General features: G+C 41.5%; 1 protein-coding gene across 1 annotated transcript in view; it reads right to left on the reverse strand.

Moving 5' to 3' along the window:
* LOC310937743 (partitioning defective 3 homolog) overlaps positions 1–13956 on the reverse strand; it is a gene marked incomplete at both ends in the record, with an annotated part of 330453 nt that overhangs the window by 20797 nt on the left and 295700 nt on the right. The gene's annotated exons all lie outside the window — the stretch shown is intronic.

Below are 13956 nucleotides of genomic sequence, written 5' to 3' on the forward strand. Positions count from 1 at the left end.
AGGAATCAATAGCTTTCCTTCAGCTTAATCAGCCTCTCCTTTTATCAGCAGCTACAGAGGCAGAAAATGACAAAATGCATAATTATGACAAGACAGCCAGCGTGATAATCGGTCTGCATTTATGCATACCAGAGGGATAAATGTGACCAAAGGTTAGGAATTTGTGCTGGGAGGGGTGGGGAGCTTGGGGATGTAGGGAGTGGGATGGAAGGAAAGGAAGATAAAGGTAGGAGGGTTGTTCTTGAGTGTGTTGCTGACTGAGAAAGGGAAAGGTTAATCAAGAGCATGTGAGACAAGGGAAAGAAACAAAGTCAGCGAGGATAAAGAAAAAGAAATCGCCAGCTAGACAAAGACGAGGACAACAGGGGGCTGAATTTAAAAAAAATAGTGGTGAGGAGAGATGACACTGAAAACATCATACACATACTTGACCTAAAGACCTGTCACCTTGTCATTGTGTATTTCTACTGGGATAGGACTTACAGGTGGCATGCTACCAGTGGCAGTGAATGCTTATTTGGCCCCTGTGCATTCTGGGCATAATTATGGTGATATCTGCAGATTATAATGAGCACATCCCTCTGATGATAATGGGCACCAGGACACGTTGCCAATCAAGCATCATTAAAAGCACAATAAATAGAGGCTCATAAAGGAAGCATGGATCTCAGTGAATGCCCCTGAGTAACACTGAGTAGTGAAATGCAGTTGCCATATTATTCATATTGCCTGGTCAAAATCAATTGTATTAGTTATACACCATTTGATTCCTATAGCTTTATGTGTGGGGGAGTGAAGGGAGTGTACATTAAGCTTTTAATGTGGATGTGGGCAATTAAGTGGCTCACTGAGGGGTGAGATAGCTTGTGCTTTTAGGCTGTTGGGGTAATGTGAAGTCTGTCTAATAATATTTGTTACAAAGTCAGTATTCCGGTCATATTTGCATGAAATCACTAAAATAACATGCAACTGTTTATAACACTACACACTACAAATGCAGTATATGACAACACGTACAAGCTTGCAAGAGAAGATATAGTAAAATAGCACATTATCAGCTTCAGAGAAAGAACTTGACTCTACTCAAACACACTTTCCACGTGTGTGCCTTAGATATGATGTTCACTTACATACTATAAAGAAATAAGAAATAAGAATCCGAATTGACTTTCTTTATGTTCCAAATGCACTGAAATGTGGCACTTTGCATGTGCCAAAGGTTTAAATAGTGGGAAAAGACCAAACTGAGAAGCCCAACACACAATTAACTTAATTCCTCAAGCTGGTCAAAGGGAAGACTAGGCCCAAACAAACAGCCTCGTAAATTTTCCTCTATGACCCTCCAAGAGGGGTCATTGCTGGCATCAGCATCTCAAATATGCACCAGGAATCACAAGGTGCAATGGGAGGCAGCTGGGGATCCAGACAAAGGGCCACAACCCAGGTCATAAACAAGACCATATACACTTACTCAATAACAAAACCTATTGCCATTCACTCACCCACGAATGCAACGAGAAAGAGGGATGGCCTGTATATTACTTCAGGTCTGTTCCCGTATTATATCCTGTATTGGATACAATTGTGGGGTATGGAATGGAAGAAGAACAGCAAAGACAAGATCTTGAGGCAAATTAAAGAAATAGAAGTGTGGCAATTTAATATATTTTTCCAAGAGTGAGAAATGGATATAGTATGGAGAATGAGATGGGAGTGGGGGTGGGATTTAACTAGGGGTGAATTTGTCATGGTAGTTCAAAGGGGGCCTATGCTTTATCTTGATTATCTGTAGGGGCTTCTCCTCTTGGTCTTTCATCCACGAAGGGGGTAGGGAGCTGATGGAATTCTTGGAAAGCACTTCATGGAATTTGTCAGTGTAAATGTATTCGTATGGCAAGAAATATGGAAAGCTGAGAATCGAGGAATGGCAGGAATCAACCGCTAAGTGGCAACAGAAACTTCACCACCACCGCAACAGTCAGCAGAAGGTCTGTCTTCACACATAAAGAAGATGGATTCTGCTGCCTTCTCTGAGAGCTCCCCAATGCTTCTGCACTTCAATGCATAATTAGTCAGCATGATTGTCGCTGATGCATCAGATGGTACCGCTAACAAATCACCTTGAATACATCAGTGTCTGTAATGGGCCCAAAGAACAAGGATTGTGAGAAAAAAAATTGTTGGAAAAACTAGCAGCAATTTATGTTTGAAGATCACCTCGGTTGACTGGATGAATGTGTCACTCATAGTATGTCTGTGATGGAATATGAATGAGCATTGCCCATCACTGTGCTATAAGCCATGTGTTTGTCTGCATCATGATCACATGAGCTTATGGGGCTTAGTCACTCTGCCTTTTTTTTTTTTTTAAATCAGGAGAGTCTTCGTTTTAAAATGCAAGTCAATGAAAAATAGGATATGGCCTGTAAAGTAATTAAAAAACATGGGGGAGATAAAGTATCCATATGCCGCTGAATTTTCACAGCCAGCATCTTCATTCGGCCCTGTATAATGAGATCTGCTCAGAATTCATTTGTGTGTTTGCAGACTGAAATGTCAGCACATGGCCTCTCAGGTTGGCGATGCTGCTCCCATATGCATGCAAACATAACCACGTAACACTGAGTGCAACACACAGACCTAGAAAGAAACACAAAGACACAAATGCACACTCACTATCTCAATGCCGCCCGTCTCCTCGCTTTAGAGACGCTTGTATTCAGTAAAGTCACACTGCCGCTGTATTTATAGATTGTCTGAAAGCTTATTCTGGCGGCTTACTGCACGAGCTGAACCTGTGAATTCACAGGCATGCAGAGCCCTGTCAAACAACAAGGATTCAAGCCTGTCTGAACAACAACAGACCCTCAACTGATCTCCTCTTCCTACTGCTGCTCCAACTCACCCTCATTTTATTTATTAAGGATTAAAAACATAGGCAGGGAAGAAAAACACAGAATGCAACAAGAACAAGCAACAAGATGACTTTGAGTTTGAATTTGAGGCACTTGTATTCATCACACCTTATAGCAACACCCTTACTGGTGCCTTTGTTTTGCGTAAGATTATGAAAGAGTAGAGGTATTAGTCTTTGGTGTACGTCCCACCTGTGTTTTCTAACCTGACCCATTGACAGGGGTCATGGGCCCTCTGAGGCAGCAGTTGCGGGTTTGTGGATGCCTGTCTGTGTAATAGTCATCCTTTGATCCAGGGTGGATTTGGCAGATGTCTGACACCCACAAGGCTTAGGCCAAGGATGCATACTATGCCACTGTCCTGCCTATGCGCAGTTGGTGGATCAAAGCTGCGGTGGTTGTCAGTATGACCTACAAACACTGCCACTGCGCAATAAGGAGTGAGGCTATCAGTGCGGGTCCAACATGGGTCATAACAGCATAGCTTAAGGCCACATTATACTTCTTCGACCGCGTAATGCGTTATCCGACTGCGTAACCACAGAGACAGCTCGAGCCTTCATACTTCTCAGTTGTGGTGACGGATACGCATTGCAATTTCCCCGCCCGATCAGTAGGGGTCGCTACGCAAGGTTTGTTGTGCTTTTGGCTACAGTGAGCAATGGCGTCCGAGAGAGAAAGACTGTTGTTGTTGAAACAGTGGCCGTTTCTCACTTTTCTGTGTCACGGAACGTAGTTTTACGATAATTTGAGGCGAGAAATTGGCCATTTAGAGTCTAAACATGTGCTGTGTGTGTTAAGATATGACGTATTTATGGTTTGGCGGCGACGTTGTCGGCGGTGATCAGCTCCGCCTCTATAGACGCTCTGTGCGCACTGTGGCCGGCACAGAGTTGCTTAGCTCGGCCTGTCCTGAGGACCAATCGCAGCCCTTGCCATCTCTGTTGTCCCTTGACAGAGTGACGGACACTTAAAAAATATTTTGTGCAGTCGGAGACAACGCAGAGGCTCTACGACAGGCTCTCTGACGACGCAGAGGACTCTGCGTAACCTACGTAGAGCACTTTACACAGGAGTATAAATTGGGCTATAGGCTAGGGGCTGGTTAGAATGGGAACAACACTGTTATAATCCTGGAGATACAATTTCTAAAGATAAGAAGTTTGACAGGAGTTGTCACAGACTTGTTCATTTTCAGCTGAAGTGAAAAAGGCTGAACTGTCACAGCTCTGGCCTGACTTCCAAATCAGACGGTCTGTTATTCCTTATCTGATAGGTGTTGATTGAAATTCAATCAGATAATCAGGTTTTTTTTTTTTTGCTCTGGCCCCAGTATCTCCATGCAGCAGATGAAGGCGCAGGCTTCTTAAGTTTGGGCCTGTTGGCAATCCTGCATTGAGTCAAAGGCTTAGCTCATCTTTATTCTGTCACCCCATGGACTTTCATTTATTTCAAAGACACAGAGATGAGGCATTTTTGGGGAGATGGACAGCCTTTGGGACCTGCTGCGATGATTGCAATAGATTAGATATGCATTACCGCTGGTCATTTTTAAGAAGAACTGGGACAAAGATTAAACATTTTCCTTCAGAGTAGTCAGTAGTGATGTTTGTGGCAATCAAATGAACAGTTAAAGCTTTATTGTAATCTTCTCCCACCATTTATATCCTTTTTTACTTAACTCTCTTTCTAATTTTAATAAAAATGTCTTAGAGTATATTTAATTTACTTATACAGTATATCTCCTTCATGTTTTTTTCTTCCTTTTTATTCCCATATGATTTATCTCTGAATGCTCAACTCGCCTTCTGTGGTTACAGGAAAAGGTCATGAATTCCCTTCTGACCTCCTCATCCTCTCCCACTTGCCTGGTAAGTGACAGCTGCAGGCTGGACAAAGGCCTGATAATACCATGGATTTGTCAGGCTCTGACTTCACCCATGTCCTCCTGCGACTGATGCACCGACATTGGCGCCTTGCCAGCTAAAATCCCCACTTCTAAATGAGGGCTCATGCTCTTGTTGAGCTGTGTGAATGAGCATGTGCGTGTCTATCCACGATTCCTTTCAGATTCCATATGGGGTTTTGGGGGGTCTTGGGAGGCCATCATTTGGGCTGCTTGCCTAGACCATGTTAGTGACGTGACTGGGGAGAATGGAGCTCTGATTAGCAAAGGAAAGAAGTATTGGGAGTGGAGTTGCGCCCTTTGAGAGACTGTCCAACATTGCTAGCCCCTGGTGTACTGTTTATCTCCTCCCTTCCCTGGTGTGAAAAAATAAGATACAACTCTGCCCTGAAGGGAACCACAGAGGGTTGTCCTGCAGCTCAAAGAAAATGCAAGAAAAAAAAGACAGGTCTTTGAATATGACTTGGTCCCTGTAGGAACCTTTACCACTCAGTATTTCAAAAAGCTTATTTCTTCAGCTCACGTATAGCCAACTACCCAGCTTGGCTCAATTTCACCGAGTTTGCTTTATTACCCTAAAGACCCATGCTTCAACCACTGCTTCCTATGTGTCAACATTTCTGGCTCAATTTCTGGCAGTTTGAGAAATTGTCAAAATACAGGTGCAAAAGTGAGGAATCGCTCTGACAGCTGTCAAATTTTGAGAGGTGGCGTCAATGCCTTTTGTCCAGGCTTTTTCACTGGCAAGTTTACAACTTTATTTCCAAAGGAACACACTCTAGGTGATTAACAGCATTTTGTTTCTGGGTTCTGGGCTGCATAGATATTTTACTCCTGTTGTGTGACCTTTCCCAAAAGAAAAACAGGGTTCTGAAAGTAGTTTCTGTTGTTTCCAAACATTTGACCTTAATGGGAAGATAAGACAGAGGCAGCTTCTGACTGACAGCTGTGTCCTCGATGAAAAAAGAGAGATGAACTTTGAAGTTAAAACCCCTAATCCCAGTCCATTGATTCAGAGGCACTTGCTCACTCTGAGAGAGAGAGGGAGAGTTCGACTTGGAGTATGGCTCGGACTGCATAATGCATTCACACACATCAGAGTGAGTGCCACTTTGCACTGAGAAAAAGCTTCACCGCAAGCTAATCATTAAAGCTACTCATGTGCCCACGTATTGCAAGCACAGATAAAATTAATGCAGCAAATCTTTATTTTTTTTCTCGAATGAGCACATGTAGTTATGAATACGTACGTGGCAGCCATAACAGGGTGAGAAATTCCTTTTTAATTCAGGTATTTCTATCCCTTTACTGTGCGGTATTAAAGTGCTTTATGTTTTACACTGACATCTGATGAGTCAACATTCCTCTTTGGGGTAAGGATAGTGAAGAGTCAGTCTTAAATAAGGTGTGAAGGCCATAGGCTTAAGTATCCATCTAAACAGGTTAGCTCAGCTTTTATGAGCCCGTCAGGCCTTAAGGACAATTTTTATGAGATATCAGCTAGCTGGACATGAAGAGGGTAAAAGGGAAGTGAGCTGGGGGTATGCTACATGACTTAAGTTTCCAGTATACTTTTTATGGACCCCGACACAAAAATATTTAGTCTAAGAATAGATTGGCGCCATGAAATATAAATTATGTTGCTTCATTTTAGATAATGTCACCTTAAATGAATGCCTAGTGAGACTGATATGACAAGTCATCTTTGTAGGTTTCTCTTTTGAGTAACAGTCCAAAACCCAGAGAGGGTTATAACTGTCAGCACTTAGACAAGATGGTGCCAAGTTGGTCTTTGAGACAAGTTTGTCCAAGTGACCGTTGATACAGCAAATGCATTGCATTAAAAAGATGCCACACGAAATTTAATTCAGCACTGTAAGTTGCTGCAACATTGAAGGGAAAGTAATAAAGTAGACAATCTTATAACACGTATACGATTTTTAATTGCTGAGTATTAAAAGAAAAAATTGTGAGTAGCACTGCCACAAATATAGTAAAAGAAAATACAACAATTATCCACAACCTGCCCGTAGTCAGGTCCAGCTGAGCTCATCACACAGCTGTGTGATCCCACAACCACTTGCCAAACCTCTCCTTTCCACTTGACTTAGTTTTCCAGTTTGTATTTTGAGACTGATGGAAGAGTTGGAGAGGCACTGTGCCACTGCCTCAGCACAGACTCATGGGAGCAAATCAAGGAGACCTTGACTCTTGAACTGTTCAAGAAGTGACTCCTGGCTTAAGACCAGAATGACTCACCTTTCATCCAGTATGATCAAGTGTACAAATCAAAAGTATTATAATTTCAAATCATAGTACATAAGGTAAACAAAATATCAAAAAAGCTGGAATCACTGGCTCTTGGTTGGTCGTCATCTTTTCCCAAATTGTTTCCAAATTAAGATAATTTACACTTTATTTTGATTTTCATGACTTTAAATTAACCAGGACAGTTTTTAAACTTAATCAAACACATTTAAGGTACTAACATTTACTAACCAGGCAAGACTCTTAAACACCCTTTATCCGAAAAATCCCTATTTACACAGTTCCAGTAAATAAATTATTGGAAAAGTCCCATGACTTATAAAAGTGTACTGAATTGCAGTGGCTGCCTCAACAGTTGGAGAAACATTAGAATTTGTGACACAATAATAAAAGTGCTAATGCTGGTTGTGTTTATCCAACAGTGATGTGGTCCTTCAATATGCAACAATATCAGCATGTAAATAGAGTAGAGAATCATTCCTAGTGCAGGTACTGACTGACCTTCTTTTGTACATCTGCTCCTCCAGCATGTTGTTGCAATAACACACTCAGGACATGTATAATGAAAGGCTAATATTGGATTTTAAATAGGCCTAGGCAGAGCAGATGCATTTCCCATATATTACATATATATTCAGAAATGTATAATTTAACATCTGGTGCATCATTTTCTGTAGGCTTGGCTGAGTGATTCACTGCAGCAGTGGTCACACATACAATCATTTTCTTGCTAAAAAAAGAAAATCTCTTTCAGCCAGTAACAAGCAGAGCAGATATCCTGTCTTTTATTGGGGCAACAAGGTCCCACAGGTTCACCCTTGAAGGCTTACGCCACAAAGTATCTCATTTTACACCAGCACGACATCACACAGCGTTGAATGCCTGCAATCGCAACCCCCCCTTTCCAAATGTCAGTGAATGACACTCAGCAGGAAAAGCCACGATTCACCGGTAAATAATTCACACCAGGCTTCCGTAGCTTCCCTCTGCATCCCATACACAAGCAGCCCCCCTGGTCATCTCTTCCCCGACCCCCTGTGCAGCTGCTACTTCCTCCATACATAATTAACGACAAGGCACAGTGGGATTCCTGTCAGTCAGAGCAGGGCTGGAGCCAGGGCCACTTTAAACAATAACAATATTGATAGTGTGTAATAAAGCAGAATTAAAAAGATGGACTCCAATGATTTTTTTTTCTCTCTTGGCGCAGGTGGCCCCAACCTTAAGTGGAGCGAAAAGGGTGAGAGGCTCAGGGTCACTCGTTGGTTTTTATTTCTAGTGAGTGAATGAAGGTGCAGAAAAAATGGAGAGAGGGGAACTGTAATCCCTTCCCCCTCCTCACCATCCCCTGTTGTCCAGTACTGGCTGCTGCTCTCCTGTACTCTCCATTACTGGATTAGTCTTGAGGTCTTTCTCTGAAAGCCGGGAAGAGGGAAGAGGGGCGAGGTCATAGGTTATGACCTTTAGTAATAGCTACGCAGACAGAAGAGCGGCTGCATCATTTCAATTTCGGCTATCAATGGTGTGTAATAATCAATGTGAAGGTCAAGAGGTTGGCACATACTGACAGATGGGGAGACAAAAAGAGGAAGAATAAAAGGACAAAAATGAGAGGGAGATTTTTTTTTTTACACTAATTAATGTCCACATAAAAGCACTTATGAGACATTTGTCTCCTGTCAGTTTACATAATGGCCCAAATGAATCACAAGCAACTGAGCTGATTTTCACAAGAAAAATAATGTCAAATAAAGAAAAATTCAATGAAAAATGGGCTTTGCATAAAGTCTGAATCATGTGTTGCTGTTTATTGTTTTGTACTGACTTTTGTCTTCTGTCTTCTGTCGAACCTATTTATTGTTTTACTGATGACTTATTTAAGCTGTTACCAACTCCAAACGGGCTAGTTGAGAGAAATCTTACATGTTTATTTCACCATGAATAAAACTAGGCCATGGAATCCAGGAGGAAGAGGAGGACACAGAGAATGGTGGAAAGCAGTGTGGGAAAGGAACTGGATCAACAGCTCTCTTCCAGCAAGAGAAACATCATCATCTCTGTGAGTGTGTGACTCCAGATTCCACAGCTCAGTGCTTATCTTTAAAAAACGTCACCAGCTCTCCCTTCACTTCAGCTCTCCCTGTTTTTAGTCTGCACCACTAGAACAGTCAGGATCCTGCACTGGCTCATTACTATTAATAGTAGTTTTAACTTTTTCTAACTGTGTATTGCTGCATAAGAAACAGAGATTTGCCTTTGGATATGATTATAATTGACCTGATTCTAATTATTAAATATCTATCTTCACGGAACATATTCACCAGAGTTCTGCTGTAAAGCATTTACAATAACCCCATAAATTCACACAAGTCAAATCAGCGAAGAAAACATTCTGCCATTACCGCTATCACCCATCAACCTACAGGAGCCTTACATATGTTAATACCCTTTCAACCTGTGACCCTCACATTCACGACATCATTATCAACCCTGCCAGACGTAATGTTGGCCTGTCACCACTATGATCTATGGTCAGAGTGGCTTTCTCTCTTCATGAAGCCATAACGCCGCCTTGAACTGCTGAAACCGCGACGAGCTTGGCATTGCCGTCACTCAGCTTAATGTGAGTACACATCCATCATCTTACATCAGACATCAATCAATCACAACCCACCATGACAGCTGGCAGCCTTGTCCACCCATTGCTATGACCACCGTACACACAGACACGCAAACTCATTGCCTCTGATTATGATCTCAATTATCATCATGATCACAAGCCAACACTTCCCCATGTGACCGACACGCTAATCAGGAGCAATAACAGTCAATAATCAAGGTCCGGGAACAACCAATGGGTGCACAACTGTATAATTTCTGTACACATATAGTAAGTATAATTATACATTTTAATCTTCATTGGGTTAAATAAATAAATAAACCTGAACTTCTATGGAAAAATGTTCTCCAAATGAAGAGGTGAGGAAAAGTCAATGTAGCTCTTAACTTAACAGCTTCAACTCAACCAAAATCTATGAGGGCAGATGGGAGGCAGCAGCTGAAAAGGGTCTCAATCAGTCATTTATTTTAATGTCAGTCATGTTCTGTTTTGATTTCTCCCACAAAACAAGGATTTTAAGTAAGGGGTGCAGATGAAGCCAAAGGATTTTAATAAGAGACCATAACCTGGTAGCTGCTGAAGTGAATCCTGCAATCTAACTGAATTAATGAATGCATTTAAAACATTTAAAAAGGAGAAAAAAAGACTGGGTACATCCTATCCTTCACCAACTGAGAGAGCTTTGTTTGTATGATGGCGTTTCAAACCCTACTTCCAAGTGGACAATTCCCAGTTGGAGTATCAGATGCACTGAAAGCGCTCACTACATTCTAACAAGTTAAGATATTTTCATCTTGGTATGACACAGATGTGTCAAGAAAAACAGGCGCAATGCAACAGATTCACAATGAGACTGTATTGCTCTCATTTGTGCTTGCATCTGACAATCTGCACGTGAACAGCTCCTACAGTAACAAACAGACAGCTAGAAAGAATGATATTGCGCAATTTTTAACAAATATGTGGAATTTCACATGAAGAATAAGAATGTTTCTTCTTGCTGTGATTATGTCCCTTCATTTGAGCAATTATCACAAGCCAGATCACAGTGTAATCTCTTTAAATCCTCAGACTAAACTGCTTCTGGATCCATTGTGAAGACAAGAGATGTGAAAGGGGCAGCTAAAAGAACAAATAAAGCACATATGCACAGTTTGTGTCCTCCATAAGAGACATTATGTGTAATTAACCTTCTCCTCAAGAGAAATCCCTGTGTCTGTCATTTCAGCAGTCAATTTCAATTTCACAAGAAAAAATTGGAATAGACGTCACAGCCATAAGAAGATAGAAAAGATACTGGAGCACCACTTATGTTATTCTATCTCCTAATACCTTTTTTTCCCTTTCTTTTGCAAGGTTACATGTTCTTGGCAAGAACCCTATGAAAGAGCCACATTTTAAATGTGACACTGCAAAGCACTCAGGCAACCTCCTAATGCATCTTGTAATGTCCGAGAGAATTATTCAGGCCTGGTTAGGTGGCTGACTGTGGTAGTGGGGGTTCGGGTTAGACTGCAGTTTCAGTGCTGGGAGCTGAGAGGCAAAATACTGTCACCTTCAGGTGGTTTAAGGAATGAGTGACAGGGACAAAGCTCGGTGGATGCTCCCAGAGTCCCAGACGAGCCATAGGGGATTAACCCCAAAAGCGGTCATGGGTTCAACCACAGATGGTGACTGTGTTGGCTGATGTGTGAATGAATGCACCAGTGAGTCAAAACTAAATTAAGACACTGTCCCTACATCTGCCTGCATACACATAGGCATACACGCATGTACTCATGCACAGCCGGACACAAAAAAGTGCTCATTATCCCTAACCTCCAGCATGGGGGGAGAGGGGAGGGTGCATCGGAACAAAAGCACTAAATAGGAGTGAGTCCTTTAATTATAGGCTACTGTTCAGAGAACTCTCAATAGAGCTGAGAACAATAGAGGTCTTTGGTAATGTTCAACCTGCTGAGTTAACACATATTCTCCAAGTATGAAAAAAGCACACACACAAAAGCAATGGCCATGCTGTGGAAATGAAGCAATAATTGCCCTGTTGGTAACTGAGTGGCTAGTCCAAGTGGACAAGGAAATATATGAAGCACATTTAATTAGCTTCCCTCCCACACAAGTGCAACCGAACATCCTGTTATTTACCATCATCTTTAGCATTTAATTTAAGGCTGCTATACTGTATATATACAACACTTCCCTAAATGTATTATTACTCAATTAATTTCTATACTAGTCAGTTATAGACAGAAACCTGTTTGTTTAATGCCTTTGCTCCTTGTGCTGTTTTATTCCTGGGTGAGTTCCTGTGAATTGCTGAGAACTGCTGGTGACCATAAACAGCTCATAGAATGTGAAACCATTAAAAAAAGCACAATTCCCCACAGTTGTATCATAAAATGTACTTCATGGCTCAAAAGGACAGTAAATAGGTGATACTTAATAAGTAAATATGGTCTCTTATGATCTCATAGTGCTGTTAAGTGTCTGGGTATGCGGGTCCATAATAGCCGTGAATGTATGAAGGGACGAGACCTATAAATAACTTGGGGGCTGATTGTGACCATATGATCATAAGAAAAGTGACAGCTTTCCCTGTCAGTGCATTTGACAGGATTAAGGATAACTCCATATGCCTGGCAAATTAGATTGGAACTCTGGTGGCTTTGTAAAGAAAAAAAAAGAATCCTTTCCTTGCCTCCTTCTTATACCACATCTGGGTTTCACCCTCTCACATTTATCCCCCACCTAGAAATTCAAAGCGGGCAATGAGCTAGTAATAGGTAACAGTTTCTATTTCATGTGTTTGAGTCCAGCCAGAGACCTGATAAGTAATCATTGGTGCAGATTAAAAACCATTATCACACTTAAACAGTCCAGCTCTCTCCCACCACTCCACTAATGCACTGGCAAGGTGATCTTCTGAAGAAGTCAGGGAGAAGGACAAGAGAGCAGGCTTTTGAAACTTCAGGTGGCATGAGCGTGTCTGAAGGACACCTTTGGGTTAACTGGGAAAAAAAAACAAAACATGAAAGAAATAGAAAATGAACATCTTTAACAAGAGAAGAGATGAAGTCTAAAGGCGGATTTCCACCAGACACGATGCAGTGCGTCTCAGCAGCGCCCCAGAAACGGCTCGCCGCGCCGCAACACTATCAATAGGTAGCAGTTCTATTTTTGCCGTTGCCGCTGCTGAGAAAGCTCAACAGAGCAGATTGCAACAACAAATCCGAAACAGAATCAAAGTAAAACACTTCCGCCCCCCTTTCAAAATAAAACACAATACACAGCACATGAATACCGCTGGCTCCCAAGGCAACGCTGCGGTGGGAATCCGCCTTAACTTTCCCTGTTTTTTAACAGAAACACATAACAGCGTCAGAATCAAATGTCTGCATGCGTCACACCCAAGCCCAACCCATCCCCACCAGAAGATACTTAATTAGAATATAAATACAATTAGTTCAAAAAGTGGTATCTAAACCCATTGTCATAGTCTGATCAAAAGCATGGCCATGCCAAAAATAGGCCTCAAAGACCAGTTAATATGGCAAAGCTTAACTTATGCCATGCACAGAGATCTTGTAAAGATTTATAAGAGGGGAGAAAAGAGAGAAAATTGGATTGATGTGTAAAAAAAAAGAGGCAACAACTTGAATGAGGAAAAGCAGCTGGTAGCAGTAAACAGTGGTTGCCAATTGGCCAGAGCTCACAGAATTCTAATCTCCAAAGCAGGGTGTGGTTGACATGCCAGAAATGGAACAAAATAATTTAGTTTCCAAAAAAATTGGCCTTAGCTTGAATATCAGGAGGGACTGGGTATTTTTCTTTTCTGGCACTTTTTAATCTGAGATTAGAACATTTGTAGACACTAAAACACATGTAGTGGCTTTATATCATTGAGTATGAAATAGTAAATGTAACATTTAACAATAAAAGACACACATGAGCAAAGTTGCCCATACCGTAATAAGTCAGACAAGTCTAAAAATGAAATAAATACATTTGACTAAATGCAAAGATTGTTGTGTTTTGTGTTGAGTTGCTTGCATTTCTGTCACCCCTCTTCAATCTCTTATGTTTCTGCTTTTAATATGCTGTGCTTATTATAATTTTTCTTCCGGCAGTTTAAAAAGTGAACCCTTAGTCATCTGGCAAGTGATGTTAACTCTCCTGAGCAGGACTCCATATATGCACAAGACCATCACAAATATTCCCCAAGTGGGTTATTTCCAAACTTAAAAAGC

Source organism: Microchirus variegatus, assembly GCF_963457635.1.
Source record: "Microchirus variegatus genome assembly, chromosome: 15".
NCBI classification, from domain to species: domain Eukaryota; kingdom Metazoa; phylum Chordata; class Actinopteri; order Pleuronectiformes; family Soleidae; genus Microchirus; species Microchirus variegatus.